We start from the raw sequence: 17792 nt of genomic DNA, 5'->3' as shown, positions 1-17792 counted from the left end.
ATAGTTATAAGTGTATCTACTTATAATTTCCATTAGAATATCATTTATGTTATTGATAATTTGTCAGTATGTTTTCTGATGTTAAGGAATTACATATTAACATATTGTTTATTTTGAAGATACAACTTTTGTACTTTTTTTTTTTTTTTTTTTTTTTTTTTTTTCAAATCCATTTCACTTAATAAATAATGTGAGGCATTTCAATATATATTCTTTCACAAGATATTTTGGCCGTTCTGTTATCGGAACCAGATTCAGAAATGTATATATCAGAGTTGGCCAAACTTCATTTCAGTAAGCACGTTTGAATTCAGGAATGTTCGAGAGCTGCATCTAAATTTTCTAAAAGCCACAAGTTCATATTTACATCATTATAGAAGTAGTGGAGGAGGTTTTAAATAGAAAGAAATCCCTGATAACTTTGTAAAAAGAGTCTAAACTAATTAATTACTTCCTTTTGGACACTGAATAATTTTAGTTTACCATATTTCATACATATATTTTATATGCATGAGCCGCACAAATTGCCTGCAAGAGCCGTATAAGGCTCGCGAGCCACACATTGGCCACAATTGGTATATATATTTTGCATGTGCATATATATATGTATGCATACACACACAAATAGACATGCACATGTATATACATACATACAATCAATCCTCATAACAGAAGAGTATCAATATTTCTAGCAGCTGCTTTCTTAATTTTGCATGAAGTTATCCTCGTTATGAAATCTCATTTTCATATTTGTTCAACTACCTTTCTTCTATAATTCAAGGTAATTTCATATGTTGTATAAAAATTAAAAGCAGTTTTATAGAGTGTTCGTAAGATTATTCTTCATGTCCACCTGTGATTTTTTAATATTGTGAATTCATTGTATTCCTGATTACTTGTATTTACATTCCACAATAAAATATGAGCATATAAAAAGTGTGGTTTCATTTTGGCATGAATGCAACTTCAGTACTTGGTTTAAATTTCACGAAACTTTCCTGAGTCAATAGGTGTTTTTCTAAAATTAATACCATAAATACTTAAATATACACTTATGCATTATTTCATTTAGCCTGTTTATATTATAGACTTTTAAAAATTTAGTACCTTATTCATATTCAGTTCTTGTTCTTCATTTTTAATCTAACTGATATGCAGTTTGAAGTTTGCTCACATGGTATCAAGCTTGTAACAAATTGGTTAAATGTGGTACTTTATGGTGTATTTTCAGGAAAAGCTATATCTTTAAATTATAATGTTTTTTAAATGTAGGATTATGAAAACTATGTCAGTGCTTGCATTGTTATAGTATTCTGTATTAAGAATTAGTCAACTTTTTATATAAACCAACAGATTTTTAACATCTGAGATAAGTATGAGTAGTGTGCTCTCTAAATTTTTTATTGCTTAATATTCAAATTCTCCATAATACAAATGAAATAGTTAAAATTATCTTTCAAAAAATTAGCAAAAATATACAAATTTTATTCAGCTTTATTTTCCTAAAATAAACACTTGCATTTATGCTGGAAATAAAGCAAAGATAGCAAATTTTCGTTATTTCATATAGCCCACCAGAGGCCAAGCCGTTAAGACACTGAACACTGGTAGTTCGGTCCGAGGTTCGAATCCTGCGAACCGGCTGGCTGCATGGGCGTTTTCATGGTTTTTCCCATGTGTAACGTGTATACGAGCCAGTTTCCCTTAGAAAGTCCTCCACGAAGGCATCCCTTCCCTTAGGCAGATAGCCGTAATTAAATAAACCAAACCAAAACCATTATTGATCTTCATCAGTAACTAATAATAATATATGTAAAACAATAATAATAATTCATAATAAATTTTCCTGGTCAAAAGACAAAAAAGAAAAAGTTAAAGTGAGACATTGAAATCAAATTATGAGCCATACTGTGCACTTTTATAACAACTTTTCCATATTAAGGAACAAGTAGTACAACAAATTATACATGGCAGTAGATAAAATAAATAAGTTGCATTTTTTGTTAAATTTTTATAAGACATTAGAATAAAAATATACAAATTGCACCCACACAGAAAAATAATCTTAGTTGTTAAAACTATAGTGTTCTGAAATTATAAGTTTTATAGTAATTAATGTATGCTAATTTTTTCAAATAAATGTATATTTGTGTGCTGAAACAGCTTAAATTAATAATACCATATACAGTCAAAAGTCGTTAATCCGGACTCGTCGGGACTTCGGCGATTCCGGATTATAGATCATCAGTTTAAATCTGGTAAAATGGCATGCAGAAATTATAAAATTAAAAATATAAAACCGTAATTTACGAAATAAAGAACAATTATGATCTAAAGGGTATCAAAATTTACAAAAAAAAAAAAAAAAAAAAAAGCTTAATATTTATTTGTTTACTTTATTAAACATTTCTTTCAATGTAAGTTGTTTAAGTTGATTCGTTTTTTATGTGATAATACATTCTCTTTAATTCTATAAATAAACAGACATAATTTCTTGTTCAGTTACAAAGTTCCGCTGTTCACGTCCTATAATTGCTGTGTCGAGATAACCGACTAATTTGTCAATCGAAATTTTTTCGTTTTCAATAACCTCTGTCACTTTCTTCGCTATCGGAAGCGAATTATAATGACGAGGCATTTGATTTAAATCATATCAAAGATGGAGTACATCGAGATGAAATACTACATAGAGTAAGCAATTATAAGCCAAATAAAATAAAAACATCTGCCCTTAAAGATAAGGATAGTGAATTCATTGCACGCAGTGTTAAAGATAAACAAAGTTTAGATAAACAAACGTTAAAGTTTAGATAAACAAGCGTTAAAGTTTAGATAAACAAAATATATGCCTTTATCCATTTTTTGCAGCAATTCCACTTTTTGTGTAATGGACTCCGAAAGATACTTTCGCTTTGTATATCCTTTACATATTAGTAAATATATATCGAAAATTCTATTTGACATAATCCAAAGTTCAAGCTTACTTCTATAAAATTGCTCTAACAGTCTGCAAAAAATAATAAGCCGGATCCAATTCGAAGATTAAGGAACAACGCAATCTGCAACATTAACTGAAATAGATAATTAGATAATTTTAGCTTAGCTTATCCCGTCCGTTATACATTAAACGCGCATTCGTAAACGTATTTTGCGCACGCAGAAATTCGCAGCGGTAAAGGTCTTACGCGCATGCGTCAACGCGACGCATGCGCAGAAAGGTTGTCGCTTTGAGGTCCAGATTATGGGTGTCCGAATTAACGACTTTTGACTGTATATGTTTTTTCAAATAAATGTGTGTGCTGAAATAGCTTTAATGAATAACACCGTATTCATTAAGCTATTTAATTTGAATATAAAAAGTTTAAGGGCTATATACAGAAGTTACGTAATATATTTTTCTTATTTATAATTGAACTAAAGAACAAAATAAGGAAAAGATCATTACAAACCTTGTTTTTTATGGAACTCTTAAGTTTCATACATTTTATCATGTTATTATAATTATGGCGAGTCTTTAATCTTAATCTTAAAGTGACTTAAAACTAACTTAAAAGTGAGATCTTAAATCTCCTGTGGTGAGAAACAGTTCTAGACATCCTACTTCACTGAATTTAATATTTTTTTCACATTACGTTATGAATGCATGTTCTGTGTTTGCTTAAAATTGATGACGAATATGGCGTAACTTTAGCGACAGTATCTTTGTGCATACGTTTATGTGCTTTTAAATATCTCATCACATAGAAAGATGCACTGCAAGATTTGCATTACGTTTAAATATTTATATAATATGGATATGTTTAAATATCCATCTCAGTAATAAAAGCAAAGTGCAAGCTCTTTGATTTAAACAAACTGGTAACAATTGACGAGATACGCAGTTGGAGGAGAACTAGAAATAGAGCCAAAAACGTTTCAGGACTGTCATGTGATATAGTCAATGACAGTAAAGATAAGCATTTTGCGTTATCTATCTTGAGATGCCTGTTGCAGCATGGCTCTAGAAACTTCTGGATGAATTGGTCACAGGGCTTCGAAAATAGGTTTTCGTGTCATAACGAACTTTGCATTTATCTTGCATAACACATCCTGCAGAGTATAAATACGGGTCTGAGAACAAGAGAGCTTGTGAATCAGGTGCCAGACTTTGCAGTTAGCTGAATTACAAGTTAGTGTTTATCCTGAGAGAGTGATTTAGGAAACTTTAGAATTTATTTCATGAGAAGTGAATTGCTAAATATCCCTATTCTCCTTGATTTGTTTTCAGCCATTTTTGTTCTGTGTGTAATAGTATTGTGCCTATTCTCCTAATAAATTGTTCATACCATCCTGCTTATCTGGACTCATTATTTAAAGAAACATCAACAATCCTATCACCTAACTGGACAATGATTATGTATATGATAAATGTGTAATTCACATTTACAGTAGAATAGTTATTATAAAGCATGACTTTATAAATAGATTTAATGTATGCGTAGATTAAGTATAGGATAAATGCATAGCTTAGATATACAGTAGAACAGTTATAACAATTTTATTAAATTTATAATAAGATACATAATTAAATTAAAATGAGACATCCAGATTAGTTACATAAAAATCAAATAATTTGTTATAAATACACAAATTTTAAAAATACTTAAATAGCATAATTTTCTTAAACATTATTTAGTGACTTTTCTTTTAAACTTTTGGCATTCAATTCACTGCAATACAAATGATCATAGCTGGGATCTGAATTAACAATTAATTGATTTAATAAAATAGGTTTGGTATTATTTTTTTCTGCTGTTGAAGGATCTCCAAACTGTACTTTTTTACACACTTTTCGTTTTTTAACTGAATAAAATCTCTTTTGGGGAACAATTTTTTTATTTGTTGGTTCTTTTGAAATTGAAGCATGTGCTTTATCTAACAAAGGAACTTCTAATAAATGTTCAATTGCATTTAAATGCTTTTTTATTTGTGTAGCAAGATTAATGTCCATATTTTCAATGCAGTTTAATTTTTCAGAAATTGAAAATGAAGATTGAATAAGTTCACTAATGCATGTTTTACTTACTGTTAAAGATTCATAATTATTCCTAGTAGGTATTCTGTTTAGAGGGCCTATATAAGGTTCTGTCTTTTTTTCAGACATGATTACAAAATGTATATGTTTACACATATTATTTAAAATAGAATAATCATGGCATGTACATTTATAAGCTTTTAAACAGCATGAACAAAGTCTACAAGTTATGAGGCATAAATCATTACAAACATGATCTCTGATAATTTTATAAGAATTTTCTCCCAGTTCTGATGAAACTTCCCATACATCATCTTTTTTTACACAGTTAGCATTTAAAAGCTCAGCAGCTTTATTGATGACGTTGAAATGTTTTTGTTGTCTTCTTTGTTATTTTTCCTTTCTGATATTTTATGTAAGTGTCAAACTTTTGATCATTGACAAGATTAATTAACTCGATGATACATTTATCAACCCGTTTGGTTTTCTTCCCATCTAAATAAATATATTTTAATTTCCGATGAAATGTTTCAACATACATATTGGTGTTGATTTTAGCCCCTTTTCTGAAACAGTATGCCCACATTTTGGCTCTTTCAAAATAGTATGTCATAAAATATTTATGGAATTCTCGCGTGTCTTCATCTTCACATAGTTGCTCAGAAAATGTTTCTAACATTTTGTTGAACATTTCTTCATCTAATTCATACATTAAAGTTTTCAAAGTTTTGTACACTGCTTGTCTTTTATGTTTTGGCACAGAATTCAAATGACCTTTCCATGCTCTGTCCACATGCCAAGCACATAATAATTTTTGGCAAGAACCAAATGTATGCTCCCATGCATTATAGAACATGGGAGCATCATCGCTCATGAAAACCTTTGGCTTGATATCAGTGATCTTTTTGATGCAGTTAAAAAAGTTTACCAAAATTTTTTCTGATACTGTTGATGATATTAAGAAAGCAACTGGTATGCCCTCTTCATACTTATCAACGACAAGCAATGTTACAAGTTCAAATCCATAAGCAGAAATTCCATGTGTAGAATCAATACAGATTCTATCATTACCAAATTCTATCAACATTTTTTTTTGAAATTCTGTCATTATTGCTAACATGAAATCATTTTCGTTTACATTTGCATATTTTTCTCCTTGACGTTTATACATCAGAACGGGGTTGAATTCCATTTGCGACATCGTATTAACCCAGGACCAAACACTTGTCTCATCATCTGTTAAAATTAATCCTTTAGAATTAATGCTCAGACCAAAATCCCTTTTAATGTTATGCAGGTCTTTTCTCGTTATTAACTGTTTTGTTTCAATATCATCTCTCGAAGAGAATCTTGCATCTTGCAAAATTCGTTTCTCTTCCACCCCCTGCAATAATTTACCTGAAATAATTTAAAAAGATAATTAGGAGATAAAAATTATATATACTATATGCAAAATAAAGTTTTTCATTTATATGAACTTGAAAAGAAAATTTTATATTATTTTATACCTACTAAATATGAATTCCATGCAAACAATGGTATGATATTAGAATATCAGCTTGCAACTGAAATTTTTTTTTAATGAACATTTCATTGCCCTAATCAATTCTTTCAACAATATATAAAATAGTAAGTGTTTTGAAATTTGAACATCAACTTAAGGAGTACAGCAACTGAGACCAATATTTATCCAGCGCTTTTTGCATTTCTGCCTTATAAGACACAAGCAACGTAAGTTGCAATGTTTCAGGAAGTGAAATGTTGGTACCCTAAGTAGAAGCCGGACATTATAAAATTTGATTTTGAAGCCACAGCCATCAATAGCTGTATGTTAGAATTTCCCAGTTCGACTATATTCGGTTGTAACTTTCATTTTAATCAATGTTTGTGACATAAGATGAATGGGGAGAAATGGGTGTAATAAAGGAATATAAAGAGAACGAAGATATAAGACATGTCTGTAGAATGATTTCTGCCTTAGCTTACTTGCCAATAGAACATGTAGATGATACTTAGAGCATTGTATAGGAAAAAGCTTTTAGCATTGACAAACTTACCACATTCATTGATTCTTTTGTCGAGTAGTGAATGGAAAATCAAAATATGCCCATTAAAATACGGAATGTACATGGACAGCATCATAAGACAAATAATTCTGTTGAAAGGTGGAATTCTAAATTAAACACAATCACTGGCAGAAACCAGCCTATTGTGCACTTATTAGTTAAAATACTAAAAGAAGAAACACAAAAAAGTGTCTTTTAATTTGAAAGCCAGAGAATTAGGCGACCCTGAAATAACAAGGAATAAAGCATATGTAAAATTGGATGAAAGAATTAAAAACATCCTAAAAGAATTCGAAACATCAAACAATTTAGAAAAATGTCTAAAATCTTTAAGTTTTGTAACTAGGTTGGACTAAATTGTAAATTATATTTATGCCTTTATAATAAAGGATAGCTAGTATTTATTTACTAGTATCTGTTTTGTATATTTTACTTCTAATATTTATTTTTACTTACATTAATGCAGCTAATTAATTTTATGGTAACTGCACCTGTTCTAATATTTCACTCTAAAATACAGTTTTCCACAAAATCCCTGAAATTTTTATTTTTATTACATTTTATATTTACACAAAAGTTTTTATTTTTATTACATTTTGCTATGTTTAAAATGCATTCGCACTATAATATCATAACAATTTAAATACATATAAATAATTAAATATGATTGGCAAAAATGTATTTATCATTGTAATTCGATAATCGAGTGCAAAAACAGAAAACATCGGTAAAAGAGATTTGGCACTTAAAATACTGTTTTAAATTATATTTGCAATTTTTAAAAGTATTTATTTACTTATTTATCTGCACCCTTTATCTGTTCTAAGATGGGGAAAAGATGTGCAGCTCTAACCACGATGAGTTTCGAAGTGTCTGCTCTGGTCGCGAAATTGTACGTGTCCGCTCTGGCAAGGTCCGGTGTAGCCACACCACCTGTTCACAAATGTGACAATAGATTACTGGCAAAAACTCTAAACTGACTATTAGCTCATTAGTGTAATATAGTTACTGAAAAATGTAAATATCATGACAGATGTATCTTATATACTAAAAACTAATGGAATAAAAAAAGTATCTTTAAATTTACAAATATGCCTATACAGTAGATTAGTAAGAAATATGATACTTAATTTAATAATAAGAAAAACAATTGTTACAAATCTCAGGTTACTTAAATATAGATAATTAATCACTTTTATATAAATATTTAATATGCTGTTTATTTAATAATAAATACAAGAGAAAACAATTTACCATAATTTTAAATCAGGCAAAATATTAATCTTAGTTTCATCTAGATTTTGAATCAAACTTCAGCATTTTCAAGGTCCCTCTTCTTCAAGAGAATTATCCAAATTTATATTAAAAGCAGATGACAGAGAAACACAAACATTGAACCATTCAGATAAAACAGTAATGAAATATAACAAATTAAGATATTAGAATTATAAATGTGTTAATTCCTTCATAACACATTTAGAATTATAATATCTTGGTTTTACATGCTTCATTATTATTTTCCACAACAGAGAGTGTTACGTTCATCTTTACTTTGCTCTACCCACTCCTTCCATTTTGCAAAAGTTTTGTACTCCTGAAGAGATACCTGTGTCTGATTGTCCTCAAAGCTGATAATTTTATTTAAAATCTATGCAAATTAAGTCTGCTGTTAAGACTAATTTTAAATTTCACACCCACGTGTTTCTCTCCCAATCTGAATTTTCCATGAATGATTTTCGTTATCAACTTCATTAATATTAAAATTCATTCACTTTTGGAATTTTGAACCACCTGTATATTAATGACAGCTAGAAAGGCTCCAACTGCATAAGTAATTATAGTTTTATTTAAGAGAAATTAATACAATCAAAATACGGTCTAACACATAACTTGCCTGCTATACTTTGCTTTTCTTGTTTAGGAATAGGGAGATGACAAAGGGATTTTTCATGCTTGTAATGTTCTTTAAAATATACAGCTTCAAAACGATTGCCAAAATCTTTTAGTATGACAGTAGCTGTGCAAGAGAAACCTGTTTTGGAAGTCCCTTGTGCTTTTAGCTGTCTTTCACCTTTGCCTTTTGCTTTGTATGTCCCACTTCTATTACAGCAAAACAGCATCCTGGTGTAATTTTTATGTTTCTGCCCAGATGAATCTACCACAAAATGAGTCTTTGTTTTTCTTTCTTCATCCGATAGCCATGAATAAAAGTCTAATAAATAAATAAATGTATAAATTTTCATAATAAGGGCATCTGATTAGTAAATAAAAATATGCAGATTGCAGCCACACAGAAAAATAATCTTAATTGTTAAAACTATAGTGTTCTGAAATTATATGTTTCAAAGTAATTAATTTGTTAATTTTTTCAAATAAATGCATATTTGTGTGCTGAAACAGCTTAAATTAATAATACCATATATATGGTGTTTCTTCAAATAAATGTATTGCTGAACTAGCTTTAATGAAGCTATTTAATTTTAATGTAAAAAGATTAAGGGCTATATACAGAAGTTACGCAATATATTTTGCTTATTTATAATTGAACTAGGAAAACAAAATAATAAAAAGTTCATTGCATACCTTGCTTTTTTTGAAACTCCAGTTTTATACATTTGGTCATATTGCTGTAATTATGGCAAGTCTCTAAGTGAGATCTTAAATCTCCTGTAGTAGGAAATAGTTCCCGGCATTCGTCTTCGCCGCATTTAATATTACTTCGCCTTATATTATGGATACGTATCCTATGTTTAGCTAAAGAATTTTTTGTACAAAATTGCTTCGTACAATACGTACACGAAAATGGTGCAACTTTATTATTTAAATTCGTGTATTCTTTGTGCATACGCTTCTCATGCGCTTTCAAATATCTTTTCGCATAAAAAGATGAACTGCAAGATTTACATTTAAACATATCCATTTTGATAATAAAAAGAAAGCAATATCCTTGATTTAAACAAACCGCTAACAATTGGCGAGAAACACAATTGCAGTTGGCGAAAAACCAGAAATAGCGCCTAAAACCAAAGAATCTCTTACAGATTCTTTGCCTAAAACGTTTCGGGAGTGTCACGTGGTATACAGCCAATGACAGTGAAGATACGCATTTTCCTCTTCTGGTCTTGAGACGGCTGTGAAATCGAGACCGTTGAAAGATAATGGGGTGAGAGGAACTTGCCTCCGGCCCTGGGAAAGGTTATGTCGTGGCTACTCTGAAAAGCAGCAGAATCGCTAATGCCTTGGGATGAGCGGGGGAAGGGAGCCGGTCCATGGACCAAAGATGGCTGAAAGGGAGCCAAAAATGGCGGAGGAGAGAAGAGAGGAGCGATAGGGTAGGTGGGGGGGAGTTTTCACTCCAACCGCCCGCAGGGAAACCGTTAGTCGCTTAACTGCGAAAATAACTGGAGAACTTTTTCGAAGCGCGAGGAGTGGATGGGGGGGGAGAGGTAAAGGCTATTGTAAAGGAAAGAAAAGCTAGGAGAGGAGAAGTTTAACGGTAAAATTTAAAGGGATTATTTTTGCGTAAGAGTTAGCAGGTTGGAGTTCAGGCTGGATTCGTAATTGAAGAAATGCAAGCTTGATGATTGTGGCTGAAAATAAAACATGAAAACTGTTGTGAGGAATGGTTAGGAATTTTAAGTTAATTATTAAGAATTTAGGGGATTAATTTAAGGTAAATTAGGATGAGTTAGGTAAGTCTGGCAGTGGTGGTTTAGATGGTTGTATAAAATTGCTTATAACTTTATAGTTAATTAAAATGGAATTAAAGCGAATTTTTTCTATGATAAATTCAGTTTTTTTTTAAATTGCTTTCTTTGATAATTGGTAAAGGTCATGGCAAAGGGAGATATGATGGACTGAGCAGCACGGATTTGATTGTCAAAGTAAATGATGCTGGATTAGGTCCAGGGGTGGGAGAAATAAGTTTAGATTGTCGGGTTAAGCCCGTGAAGTGCTTTAGGAAGAAATAAGAGAATTCCCTAGTCAAGCAAACACCTCCGTTTTGGCTTCCTAGGAAAGATGTTAAATGTTCTCGAGAGAATGCTCCTAGGTCGCTTGGCAGAACTGGGTTCTGCCGGATTGTATACAGGGAGTGAGTGCAGGACCGGGTTTTCTATAAACATTAATCTATTAAAGAATTTGGCCGAATTGTGCCGGAAATAGGCATCAAGGGGTTGAAATTGAAGATCATTATGAAGCACTTCATTTCGGACATAATAGTGAGCATTAGTCAAGATACGAAGTGTAATACTCTGAAACACTTGAATTTTCTTGAGGTGGCTGTTGGCTGCTGTGGACCATATAGCTGCTGCGTAGGTGAGAATTGGGAAGATGGTACTTTTGTAGAGGAGGACTTTGTTTTTCAGGGAGAGGTGGCTGATTCTATTGATGAGGCTGAAGAGTTGATTTCTGGCTGTTCTGGCTTTTGCTATTGCGTAGTTAATGTGAGTGTTCCAGAGTAACTTCGAATCGAGATAGACTCCTAGATATTTATAAGAATCCACCCAGGGTATATCCTCTTCAAAGAGCCTGAGTGGTTGGAGTTGATTATGGACATTCCTCTTCCTGGAGAAGAAAACTGTGGCGGCACTTTTGGCAATGTTAATTTTAATTTTCCAGGTAACGAGCCAGGACTCTAAGTCTGATAAGTACTGCTGAAGGTGCATGAGAGTAAGGTGTAGTGATGAGTGTTGTGAAATGATGGCTGTGTCGTCTGCATAAAGTGCAAGATCAACACTGGGTGATTGTAGTATATCATTTACATACAAGTTGAAAAGTAATGCGCTAATTATTCCTCCCTGTGGTACACCCGCCTGGATAGGTCTAGGAGAAGAAATAGAGTTTTTAACTTTGACAGAAAAGGAACGATTACTGAGATAAAAGTGCATTATGTGCACAAAGTTAGCCGAAATTTCAAGTCGCATGAGCTTGAATAAAATTCCGATATGCCAACACCTGTCGAAAGCCTTTGCTACATCTAAGTAAACAATAGCTGTAGGCTTTCCACTGCGAGATCCTGTGTGAATGATTTCTTCTACTCTCAGTAGCTGGGTCTGAGTTGAGTGTTTAGCACGAAAACCGAATTGTTGAGAAATGATTATATTTCGGCTTCGGCAGAAATCATTCGGGTATCTAAGCAGTATAGCTTCGTAAATTTTACTAAGTGAAGACAGAAGGCTGATCGGTCTATAATTTTGAGGGACCTTTGGGTCCATACCAGGTTTTAGAATAGGAATTACACAGGCATTTTTCCAGCTATTAGGAAAGTATTTTAACCTAAGCATGGAATTCATCAAAACTGCTAGGTAAAATACAAATTTGACAGGTAAGTTCTTAATCATGCGATTAGAAATCCTATCTAGGCCAGGTGCCTTGGTAGGTTTGAGATTTTTGATGAAGGTAGAAATTCAGTCATTGTTGTGATAATGGGTTCCTCAGGTTGATCTGAGGAGAGAAAAGTTTCAACTTGGTGTTGGACTTCATGCGTTTGCTGTGCACAGGAATCGAACACGAGTCCAGTATTAGGTGAGAATTGTGTTTGGAGGCTGTCCGCAATGTGTTCAGCCTTCTCGGTGTCTGTGAGTGCCATCCGGTCATTGACCGTGCCCATTAGGGGGGGGAATGTCGTGTCTGGGTTTGCGGAGCCGAGCGCTAGCATCCCAAAGGCTATTATTAGAAGTCTTGAGGGACTTGAGATAATTTGTATATTTATCATCTGAGAATTTCTTAATGTCAGACTTAATCTCGTTCTGGATCCTTCGCAGTTGAGTTCGAATAGATTCAAGACGTGTGTTTTGCCAATCTCTGCGAAGGCGGTTTTTAATTTTGAATTTTTCTTTAATATTGGCCGGTAATTTGGAATAATTTGTTTTAAATTTGGGTTTGGAAGCCGCATTAAATGCGTTTATGAGGGTTTGGTTGAGCCTTTGAATGGCAGAGTCAACTTCCTGATTATTGCTAATTTGGATAGGGGGAAGGATACCAGATTCCAAAACATACCGAAAATTATCCCAACTTGTTGAGATTTGCGCCGGTAAATTTTCATTGATTTTGTTAGAGTTAAGGGTGAGGTGTACTGGATAGTGGTCTGAAGACAATTCCTGTATCACCTCTATCGAATAAGCTAAAGGAATATTTTTGAAGAGAGCCAGATCAATAATTGAGGAAGCACCAATACCCCCAGGAAACTGAAAATGGGTAGGTGCATTGGGCGCAACAATTTGGATATGGGCGTCCTGAGCCCAGTTTTTTAGTTTATCGCCATAGTTGTTGGCAGTGACACAATCCCAACTTCTATGACGAGCATTGGGATCTCCTGCAATAATCAGGTTATTAGAAATTCCACAAAGTTTTCTGAGATCGGAGATAAAGACAGGTCCCCGTCTCGGAGGCATATAGCAGGACGCTACTGCTATAGGGGGGCAATTTGGAAGATAAATTTGCACAATTGTTGCCTCTAAAGCCTCTAATTGTGGAGTAGGAATTCTTGAATGTTTCAAGGAGCATTTTATATAAATGGAAGTACCGCCACTAGCACGAATAGTGTCACTGTTGCTATCCGCTCTGTCATTGCGGTAGCAGGTGTAATTCGCGATATTCGCACTTAGTCCCTCAACCAGGTGTGTCTCAGAAATGAGGAATAGGTCCAAGTGGTGCTCACTAATATAATCCCGGACTTTGTGTATTTTCTTCTTGATGCCATTGGCGTTCCAGAATCCTATTGAGAGTGGGTCATGACGAGACGTCTTTCGCCCACGGTGGTTGCCCTGCGAATGATGTGTTTCGGTGATCATGCATATTTGTATGTCATGTTTTTCTAAGAAATCGTACAGCTCATGGAGCTTTGTAGTAAGATTTTGTGCATTCCATAACGCCACAGAGATAGGTACAAATGGTTGGGGTAGATTATTCATGATTGATGACGGGTTGCATGACTGTTGTTTGTGCGGATGCACTGTTAAATTGGGCGGTAGTGTCCTTCAGCATGGAGTTTATTCTATAGCTTTAGCTTTTTAGCATTTATATTGGAACAGCTTTAGTATTGGTCCTTTTGGCGATTTTTTGAGTTGGCGACAAACTTCTATTGCCAAGGTAGACCCGGCTTTGAAAATCGGAAAAAAAATGGCGGATTTTCAACAAAACCCGATCTAGACTAAATAACAATCTTTAAAAATAAGCTCTTGATTAGAATAAACAGTCTTTCTCTAATTTTCAACATTTCTAGTACTGCTATGATAAATTTCTGAAACACTACCATAAATGAATTTATGGTAAATTTATTTAATGAAATGATTGTATTATTATTTAATGAAATTTACAAAAGGTTAATATTTTAAAATACAAAATATAATATTAATGTATTAACTATTAATTTTTAAGTAATTAGTTAATATTTATATTATATTAGTATTTAGCTAACATTTTAAATTTACAAAAGGTTAATTTTTATGTTATGAATAATGAAATCTACAAAAGGTTAATAAATGCATTTCAAACTAGTATATGTTATTTTCTTAGATCCTGTTATTAAAAGAAAATAAAATATTTCAAAGAAAATCAAATTAAATTATAACGATTAAATTTTGTACCAGTGTTAGAAATACTTTATGATTAAATTTTGTAAATGGTAAAACTATTAAGAAGTGTGTATTTTTTAATCCCTCAATTTATTACAATTAATTTATGATTATAATTTAAAAGCTAAAATTAAATTATCATAATGAGTTAATTTTGTACCAATGGTAATCATACACAACAACGATCATCATAACTGATGATTTCTGTGAAAGATTCGAACAGTCATTGGAATCCACTAGTGGTGGAGTGATAAGCCACTGAACAGTGACAGTTCAGGTTGGCTATATGATAACATTTGTGGTTTTCCTTACATGCAATGCGAATCTGAGCCAATTTCTCTAAAAATCTCCTTTATGAAGGCATCCTTCTGCTACCAGCATATATATTTATTTTCTATTCATAAATACCGTTCTCTCTTCTTATTTCTTAATTATAAATCTTACTTCTGAAGTGAATTGTTACATCTATAGGTCGAAAAATATGGTCAATATGTTTGCAAAATCCTCTTCAGTTTTGAACAGCATTTAAATAAAATAAATAATTTGTGTACGATGTAAACAAAAAATGCATTACACTATTTCATGTAGTGAATAATTAATCAGGGAACAGAGTATAATGTAACATTCTTTTATTTTGTAACCAAAGTTTTTTTATGTTTGGGATCTTTACTGTCAATTTTCCCATCTGTTTTCCTACCAAAATCCAAATGAAGTTTTTAGTTTGTAAAACAAAGCATGTTTTGCCTTTAGAGGCCACGTTACTAGGTTGCTAGATAAGATAAGATTTGTAGTCTTCAGTCCTGCATTATAATTGCTGGTAGTTGAATTCCATGCCAGTTAAGTTTTAAACCAGCTTTGCATTAAATTGATTTGTGTAGCCTTAGGCTATAAATTTATTTGAATTTAAATTTAACATTTGAACTTAATTGGTATCATAAATTATCTTGCCACAAGTGGTTGACTGAGTCGTAAGCACAAAGTGTGCCTTCTGTTCAGTACATTTAAAGTTTTTAATAGAATAAGAATATATCTTAATAAAAATATACCTAAACTTTATAATAATTACATTTAAAGACAGTAATAATAATAATAATTACATTTAACTTTATAATAATTACATTGAAATCAGTATCTAAGTGCTTGCCATGTGTTAAAATTTTTATATATAAATTGTACTCTTACTTTTATTATAGAATTTTTATTACAAAAAATTCAGATTTCTGTTAGATTAAATGTTTAAGTAATGTAAAAAATTTGCATAGAATTTAAAATAAAAAGTTGACTGTTATGTCAACATACTATTAATAAAAGTAATAATACTCAGTGAAGGTTATTCATATACAATTATTAAATTATGAGATATATAAAATTTGAGAACTGTAAATTATAAGCAATATATTCCATAATCTAAGCAACATAGTCAGACAAATTATAAAAATGTTTTAAAAGCAATAATGAAACCTAATTTTGGTCTATGAATTCATGCAATTACACATCTCTATAGTTCTAATTTAAGAAATGAGGCAAAAAAGTATTTTTAGACCATGTTAATTTTGATTATTGTCCATTTTAAGAAACATCTAAAGAAGTCTAAATTTGCATGTGCTTCCTTAGCAAAGGAAACACCAAGAGTTTACCTCATGCTACTAAAAATGTGTTTTTTATCTTTGGGGGTGGGGTGGAGTTTATAATATGCAGAGTTGACATATGAAAAAATGTCAAGACTCATGTGTTGTAATATTAAAAGCATCAGTTTTTGGCTTTTTAAAATTCGTTAAAGTTACTTGGACAAAAATGGCGGCACGGTTTTTGAGCTCAGTATTTAGGGTTACCATAAATAACAAGGTTATCATAATTTTTCATTTATCGCTCCAAAATGTTGCCAACAAAATTTCTCGCCAAAAAGGACTAATACTAAAGCTGTGCCTTTATTTTATGTGCATTGATTGCAAGTAATCTATAAACATTTTCTTGTACTTTCTTTCTTGCAATGTGTGCTTTCGTATCGTACTGCAATAAAATAAGTCAATGTGTGCTTTCATATCATATTCATACTGATATTCTAATCTGAATTCAGAGGAACTTTAATTTGCCTATAGAGTAGCAGCTTATAACTTCGCAGTTGCTAGAAATATCTGGCTTAAACAGACCTAAGTTCTCAGACTAAACATATTTGCAGTATATTTGTTATGGGACATTTGTAGCCTCAGTCTCATATTTAGTTTATAGCACATTTAATGTTTTTAGTATTTATTGTACGAATTAGAAATAATAATAACTTTTTAGAAATATGTATGCCATAAATTTGTGTTTTGTTAGACATGGTAATGCTCTCAAGTCTTAATTGTTCAAAATTCGACAAAATGCAATGGTATTGTATTTCATTTTTTAACTGCAGTATAAATATAAAAATTTCATTAAACCTGCTAGAAGGAACCATATTTTGTAGTATTTAAACACATATTTAGTACATGCGTTATGTAATGGAAAGAGTAATTTGCTTTAAACATTTCCTCATCTTTATAGTATTTTATATATAATGCATTCAATTCATAATATGAATTGAGAAGTCTCAATAAATTTTAATAAATTAATATTTCTTGATGTCATAAAATAATGCTGTATGCAGTTAATAAAAGTGGATTTAAATGCTATAAAATAAACTAAAAATAGTTTGTTTCATTTTTGATTTTAATTGTCATAAATATAAATCATCTCCAACTTACAGAATATGATAGTGAAAATTTTGCAGTATTTCCTTCATGATTTATTTAATTGAATTAAGTAAACTGAAGTCCTTGGTAATTGTTTATGATTACAGCAAGATATTTGAGAATTATTATAAATGAATTGTATAAATAGATAATGCAAACTTCATGCATTACAATGACAGTGGATCTTGTTTACAAAACAGAGATTGATTCTACTGCAGACCTTGTCAGCCAATTAGCATCACTGCAGCAGAGACTAGCTGAATAGCTTTCAAAGTATATGCCAATCACTTCTTCGTCATTGTGATGCATGTATTGCAGTTAGTAACAGTTCATCTAAACAATTCTGATAAATATCAAGCATTATTTCTTGTAAATATCTATGATTAAAATGGCATTTTATTCTCTATGTTCTTTGCACTTA

The 17792-nt window shown here is 31.6% G+C and overlaps 1 protein-coding gene and 1 pseudogene across 2 annotated transcripts in view; one reads left to right on the top strand and one right to left on the bottom strand.

Annotated features, from left to right (window-relative positions):
- Positions 1 to 4521: 4521 nt before the first annotated feature.
- LOC118205780 (uncharacterized) lies at positions 4522 to 10439 on the bottom strand (annotated as a pseudogene). Its single transcript, XR_015040344.1, has 3 exons — positions 9664 to 10439; positions 8975 to 9292; positions 4522 to 6412 (listed from the first exon to the last, which is right to left on the bottom strand). The product of XR_015040344.1 is annotated as an uncharacterized LOC118205780 (transcript).
- Positions 10440 to 10753: 314 nt separating this feature from the next.
- The window catches only part of Spt6 (transcription elongation factor Spt6), a 171550-nt gene continuing 164511 nt past the window's right edge, over positions 10754 to 17792 (top strand). The window contains exon 1 of the mRNA XM_085813573.1: positions 10754 to 10772. The gene's annotated coding sequence lies outside the window, so the exon portion shown is untranslated. The remainder of the gene's footprint in view (positions 10773 to 17792) is intronic.

Source organism: Stegodyphus dumicola, chromosome 3 (assembly GCF_044657685.1).
Source record: "Stegodyphus dumicola isolate Sdum_Otavi_A_Nest chromosome 3, ASM4465768v1".
NCBI classification, from domain to species: domain Eukaryota; kingdom Metazoa; phylum Arthropoda; class Arachnida; order Araneae; family Eresidae; genus Stegodyphus; species Stegodyphus dumicola.
This window is presented reverse-complemented; position numbering and strand designations above follow the sequence as displayed.